The sequence below is a fragment of the Physeter macrocephalus genome, chromosome 16 (assembly GCF_002837175.3).
Source record: "Physeter macrocephalus isolate SW-GA chromosome 16, ASM283717v5, whole genome shotgun sequence".
NCBI classification, from domain to species: Eukaryota; Metazoa; Chordata; class Mammalia; order Artiodactyla; family Physeteridae; genus Physeter; species Physeter macrocephalus.
In genome coordinates this window covers 13,337,647-13,344,614 of record NC_041229.1, presented here as the reverse complement: position 1 = coordinate 13,344,614, position 6,968 = coordinate 13,337,647, and the positions used below count along the sequence as shown (strand labels likewise).

Here is a 6,968-nt window from a genome sequence, read left to right as displayed (position 1 = left end):
GAGAGGCTGGGAAAGCAGTAAGGAAACTTCTTGGAGGCTGGACCAAGGGTGACTCATGTTATACGGTGGAAAAACAATTGGCAAAAACATGGCTTTTGGTAACAGAAAACGCACCTACTGAGTTTGTGGACTTAGCTAAAGGGATCTAGAGACAGAATGCTGAAAGTGTCATTTGGGTGCTTCTAGCTGGCATGATAAGGTATTATAAGAGAAATGAGCTAAATGAGGATCTGTCTAGTTTGCTGAGATGGAAAAGAAAACTGGCCTCATTTCCAGTCTCTCCAGCAGGCAATAGATTCTCAAAGTGAGAACTAGCCTAAGGGTAAAGATTAAATCAAGGATATGATTGTAGAAACTTTGTTCAGACCCCAGGAAGATTTAAGATGGTGCTTAGCAGACCTTCTCAGTTAAACAAAAGGGTTTCTGAGAAAATTAACAATACTGTCCCATAGCAGAAATAGAGTCTTCTTGAAACTAATTATGCATGTGACTTTTGGTGCACAAAGTGAACCCAATAATACTCACAGAAAACCCATAAAGTTTTAAAGAGTATTGTACTGGCAAAAACTCTATCAGTTTGGACTCAAAGGGAATGACACAGTTAAAAATGAAAAGAGGCCTTGGGCCCCCCAACTGTCTATGGGCAGTAAGCTGGCCAATATTCACACAGGCCTTTTCTTATGGAAAAGAAAATCCTCTCGGAGGGCAGAATCAAGAGCCCAGAGGATATAACTAGAAGCCAAGGGGAACTGAGCTCTATTCAAGTAACATTCCCTGCCTCTGGAGTAGGGGTCCTGATAATAGTGCCTGGCTGGATTCCAGAATGGCTTTGAATTCCATGATTGCTATGTGTCTCCTGTTTCTCCCCCTTTTAAGGGGAGCATCTATTGAGGTTATCCTGTATGTGATTTACCATTGTATGCTGGGCACGTGGGGAGCAGATTTCTTGTCTTGTTAGCTCACAGGCTTCTGGATCAAAAGGAGCCACACCCGAGGAGTTGTACCCCAGGAGATTCAGCCACATCCAGACCTGCCGCATGTTATGAGATCAAGGACTTTGAGCCTGCTGTCATGATTGGATACTACTTTGGGTGTTTTGGTAGCGGGTGTATATTTCACATGTGGGAAGGCTGTGCATCATTCGGGGTAGAGGGCAGACTGTGGTAGATTGCTACCTTAATGGCTCCCCAGAGAGTCACACCTCTTCCATATTGATTCTGGGCTCAGCTATGTGACATACTTTGGTCAATGGGATTTGAGCAAATGTGATCAGGCAGAAACTTCATAAATGCTTGTGCATTAGTGCTTGCTTCTTCTTTTTTTTGTTTTCATTTTAACAGTTTTTAATGAAAGTTGTATACAAGATTACTTTATTCCTGCATCTTCTCAATTGTTTCTTCCTTATATTTGCCCTTTTCCTTTCCTGCTTGGCAAGATTTGGCTTTTGTCCAGTTTTAGTCTGGTGATAACCACCTTGCTGGAGTGAATGTCCACATGGACATTCGTGCCATTAGCCTCCTCCCACTGCACTCGTTCATTGCAGATGACATATTTCTTCCTGTAAACCTGGACTACTGTGCCAATTTGCTGCCCTTTGTAGTGCCCTCGTACAACCTGAACTTCATCGTCCTTTTGGATGGGCATGGATCGAACATTGTACTTCTGTCTCAGCTCTTTAGAAAGAAGGGAAGACATAATCTTCCTGCGAATGTGGGAAGGTGCACTGAAATTCCTTTTCCGGTTTTCCATCACTCAGAAGTCACAAAGGGATTGAACTTCATTTTGGCCGCTGGCACTTCAGCAATGGCCGTAAAAGGGAAGAGGGCTTGCTTCTTAGAACCCAGCTGCCACGTGAGGAAGCCCAAGCTAGCCTCGTGGAGAGACCTGAATTGAAATGCTCCAGTTAACAGCCCCACCGAATTGCCAGGTATTGAGTGAGACGTTCTAGGATCATCCAGCCCCCAGTCCACCTGTCAACTGATCACAAATGCATGGGTGAGCCCTATAAGTCCGTATGGAGTACAGATGAGCCGTCCCAGCTGACCCCTGACCAAACTGCTGACTCACAGAATGGTTGTTGCCTTTAGTTACTAGTCCAAGTGGTCTGTTACACAGCAGTAGATAACAAATAAACCAGGTGAAGAGAAGGAAGGGCATTTAAGGTGAAGGAGAGGGCATGAACAAAGGCATAGAGACAAAGCAAAGCAAAGCAAAGCGGATGTGGGAAAATACAGGTGGTTTGGGGTTGCCTGTGGCAATGAATGTTGAGAGGGATCACTAGCGAAACGGGGAAGACCCAGTTGAGGAACGTGGGTCATGTGAGGTCATCAGAGTTTTATCGGAAGGGTGCGAAATGGCCAGAGAGATGGTTTCTTTCAAAAGATTACTCTGGGTCAGTGTAGGGGATTAACAGAGGGCCACCTGGAGCGTCTCCTGCTCAGCTGGTCCTTTCGTCTTGTAGTGGGTTCAGAGCAGAGGTAGAGAGGCAGAAGGCAGCTTCTGGGGGAACAGGGTGGTGTGATAGACACTTCCTTGAGGTCAGGGTCTGTGTCTGCCTAATTTACTGTAGTATCTCTAGGGCCTCCAGGTCCTAGCACAAAGTAGATTCTTAATAAATATCTTTGAATGAACATACAAAGAAATAAGAGCAATCAAGTATCATCGGTGCTGTTTGTCAGGCAAAAAAGGGAGAAAATTCCAAGGAGAGTTTGGGAGAAAGTAGTGGTAGTTTTTCTGGAATGAAGAAGAAAGGCGTTTCCAGCAGAGGGAGTCTCAGAAACAGAGGCATGGAAGCGTGAACTGTGTCTGGGGAACAACACATTCTGAAGTTCTGTGTGGTTCACACATGGAGTGGGCAGGGGGCGTGGAGGGGTGGTGCCTGAGATGTGGCTGGGGAGGAAGAAGAAGCCAGATCACAGAAGACTGGATTTATAAGGCTAAAGGTTTTAGACTTTATCCAGTAAGCAGTGGGGAGCTATGGCAGTCTCTGAAACAGGGAGAAGTGTGATGAGACTTGCTTTCTGGAGAGACGAGTGGAAACTGATGCGATGGTGTGGGATTGGAAGGATGCACAGGACTGGATGCAGCACAGCTGGGACCATAGGAGTTTGGTTGAAGGGGATGAGGGCCTGAAATGGGGCAGGAGCAGTGGAGATGGAAGAGGTGGGACAGATGAGAGAGACCCACGTGGTAGAATTCACAGCACACGGGCACTTCATAGGTGTGTTTGGTGAGGTCTTGCAAGAATTCCCAGGTTTTTGGTGTGGTTGCTCTGAAAGAAGAGAAGAGAGGAGGCAGCTTTGGGGCAAAAGATCATGAGTTCAATGTCAGCCATGTTGAGTTTGAGGTCCCGTGGTACGCGCAGTGCAGAGGTCCAGGCTGGGGCTGAGGAGCCAGGTCTGAGTGGAGGGCAAATATCTAGTAGGTGTTGGCAAATGGGTGGTAATGAGCGCCCAGGGGGCATTGTAGTCCTAGAAGAAAACAGAACCCAGGACAGGACCTGAAGGAGCACTGGTGTTTAAGCCACAAAGGAGTGTGAGAAAGAGTGCCAGAGGGATAGGAGAGCCAGGAGAGAGCCACACCCCAGAAATGGGCAAGTGGTCAGTGGTGTCAAGTAAAGACTAAAAAGCATTCATTAGATTTAGCAACAAGGTGGTCACCGGGTGAGGACAGTTTCAGAAGCTGGTGGGAGCTGAGGTCTGAGGTCATTGTTTAAAAATATAGGTTTTATTATTATTTAGGTATGGCAGGGCCAGCAGATGAGGAGATGACTACCACTGAAAAGGTAGTTGGTTGTATTCATAGATCTCAAGAGGGATGCACGCCACTCTACGGGGGGTGGGGGGGCGCACTGGGAAGCACTAGTGTTGGAGGTGGAGGCAAAGGGGAAATTGTGGGCAGGAGCCATTATTGAGGTTTCTGTGGGAAGGGACAGATGAGGCAGGTTAAGCAGGTTTAGGATTGGCTAGTTTGAATAATCTCAGTGGTCTCTGGGGCACAAGGGTGTCTCCAGTTGGCTCGTACCTGGCCATGGGATGATTAGGGCAGGTGGCTAGTGATCCGGAATGTGAGAGCCTGAGAAAGGAGATGGTTGAGGGTGTGGGCACCCTCAAATCCGATTGGTTAATTGAATTAGATTGGTTAATTAGTTTGGTTGATTGAATTGGTTGGTTTGCATTTGAAAGGTGCACTGGTGGGTGAGTGGTTTACTACTTCCAGGAATTGGCTGCCCCTGGGAGGGGTGGTCACCCCAGATGTCAAAGCATCAGAATACAGAAAATAAACTACCTGGTTTATATAGTCATGGGTTGGGCAGTGAGTCGGAAAAGACTGAGGATGTGAACCTTGTATGTGAGGGGCTGCTGGTGGTTTCCTCTTCTCTCAAGGGTGGCTAGAGGTGGTGAGGGGGGTTGCTGGTTTCCAAAGCAAAGGACTGGAGTCTCCCATGAGGGTCAGGACCTGCCCGCTGGTGAGATCTTGCTCGTGCCCATCTCCCGGGCAGCAGCGCCTGGCAAAGATGCTCAAGAGCATGGGCTGTGGGGCTGCCTGGGCTTTTTCAGGCTCAACCTCAGGGTTTTGGCTTGGCTGAGCTCAGCTCTTCTCAGTCTGCACAAAGTCAGAGGAGGGCCAGAAAGGGCTGTCTGAGAGGTGAGAATAGCCCCCCTGAGTCCTGACTCAGTCTCTCCAGTAAAGGGAAAACGGATTAGCAGTTTTTTGGCGGGTACCACTGTGCCTAGGGATAAACAAGACTCATCCTTGTGGAATGTGAGCAGAGTTAGCTTTTTTTTTTTTTTTTTTTACTGGCTTTTGGGGAAAACAAAAAAATACGGGCAGAGGTCCCACAGCTGTCTGAAGCCACCTCCACCTTAACTTTCCAGCGTCAGGACACATCTTGGGCAAAGCTGCCTTGTAAGCAAGCTGTTACCTCCTGACTTGCAAGCTCATAATATGTTAACTCCTTCTGAAGAGGCTGACAATTACTCAACACCCCTTGCCAGCTGGCTTCAGCCAATAGAATTGTGGCATGCAAATGCAGCATCCTGCATCTACTCTGGGTCAGGCTAATCCAAAGTAGGAGGAATTTCCTCTAAGAGGGGAAATTCAACTCTTAGATGGGGAAAATGAAAAAAATTAGAAATCTTTATGTTGGAGGCATTTCTGCTCCCCATTGGCAGGAAGGAAAGGAGGAGAATGTCGATGGGTATTCTTTTTTCCGAATGCACTGAGTAGGAAAGCATGTGTTTCAGCTTCTCTGGTGAGAGCATGAGGTGCAGTCCAGGAGTCCATGTGATGCTGTGTGTGTGTGGTGGGGGGGCAGTGGTGGTGGCTGGAGCTCTCTGCTCACCTAGACACTCCCCCCAGCCCCTCTCTTCAGCTTTCCCAGGAAGATCTCTGTCCATCCAGCCTTCCAGGAGCTATTGGAGGAATGGGTAGACCTGGGGGGGGGGCAGTGACTCCAAGTACAAAATCTTTCTTAGCCCAAAATCCTGGGAGTCATCCTCTCTTGCTTTCACCCCCATAACCAGCCCTACCTCTGAGTTTGAATTCTACCTATAAAATGCTTCTTGGAGCCAGCTCTTCTTTCCACCCTCATTGACACAGCCCTAGCCCTAGAACTCATCTTCTCTCGCTTGGAGTATTGCAGTAGCCTGCTAATTGGTCTCCTGATGCCAGTTTGTTGCACATTGCTCCACATTGCTACCAGAGTGATTTTTTTCCCTGAAACCATGTTTTAAAGATTTTTTACATACTTAAAATGTTTGTAATGCATGTATGTGGTTCTAAATTCAATGATATCAAAGAACATGGAGTAAAAAGTAAATCTTGATCAACTCCTGTCCTCTAGCCATTGCTACATTTGTTAGCAATTGTGTATCCTTCCTGAAATAATCCATGAATATAACATTGCAAATCTGTTTTTTAGAGGAGAGGTATGGAGCATACACAAATGTAGTCTTTTATACATTTTGCTGTGCATCTTATTTTTCCACTGAACAATGTCTCTTGAGCGTCATTTTATTGATATATCAGGACATATGAATTTGACTAATTCTCTTATCAGTGGTATAATATTCCATTTATGATCATATTACAGGCTATTTAACCAGTCCCCTATCAGTGGCTATTTAGGTGATTTACAAACTGTACTATTACAAACAATGCTTCAATGAATGATTTATACAAATATGATTTTACATGTGTTTGATCTATCACATTTCTTAGGATTTGAGTGCATTTAAATATTATTACTAAATGTCCAATTCAAATTATATTATTAAATATTTTCCCTCTTGCAAAAATGAAGAACATGTTTATAACTTCAGTCCAAACTCTTCCCTGAGCTCTGACCCATTGATCAACTATTACTTAGTATAGCCACGTGGAGATCTCAAATCTGATATGTCCTAAATTGACCTCCAGTCTTTTCCATTGCATAAATGGGACCCCCATCAGCACAATTGCTTAAGCCAAAAACTCTGAAGTCATCTATGATTACTTCATTTCCCATACTGCCCACTCACGTCTCCCATCTACCTCCCATTTAGCGCTCTTTTCCCCACTTCTCTCCAAGCTTTTGCGTCTTCAGTAAACCTTTGAACTCCACAGCCAACTACAGCTGCAGTCTTCCACCAAAATAATTTCACCGCTACCACTCAAAGCTTACATCATCTTTCCTCCGGACTAATGCAGTCATAATAAGAGTGAATGGCTTATAAAGCACTTGCTATGTGCCAGGCACTGTCTAAGTGTATTACAAACACTAGTTCCTTTTAATCTCAAAATAGCCCTCAAGGTAGGTGTACCATTTTTAACCCCGTTTTACAAATGAGGAACTGAGGCACAGAGAAGTTCATCAACAGGTAAGAGGCTGAGCCCTTGAATACTATTTTCAACGGTTCCTTAAATTTCCTAAATAATCCTCCTTGTGCCCCTTACAGGCCATTTTCCAAATCAATGCTCTTTTTAGA

At 45.5% G+C, this 6,968-nt stretch overlaps 1 pseudogene; it reads right to left on the bottom strand.

The window, feature by feature from the left end:
- Positions 1–1,401: 1,401 nt before the first annotated feature.
- On the bottom strand, positions 1,402–1,781 carry LOC102995712 (60S ribosomal protein L26-like; annotated as a pseudogene).
- Between the last annotated feature and the right edge of the window lie 5,187 nt (positions 1,782–6,968).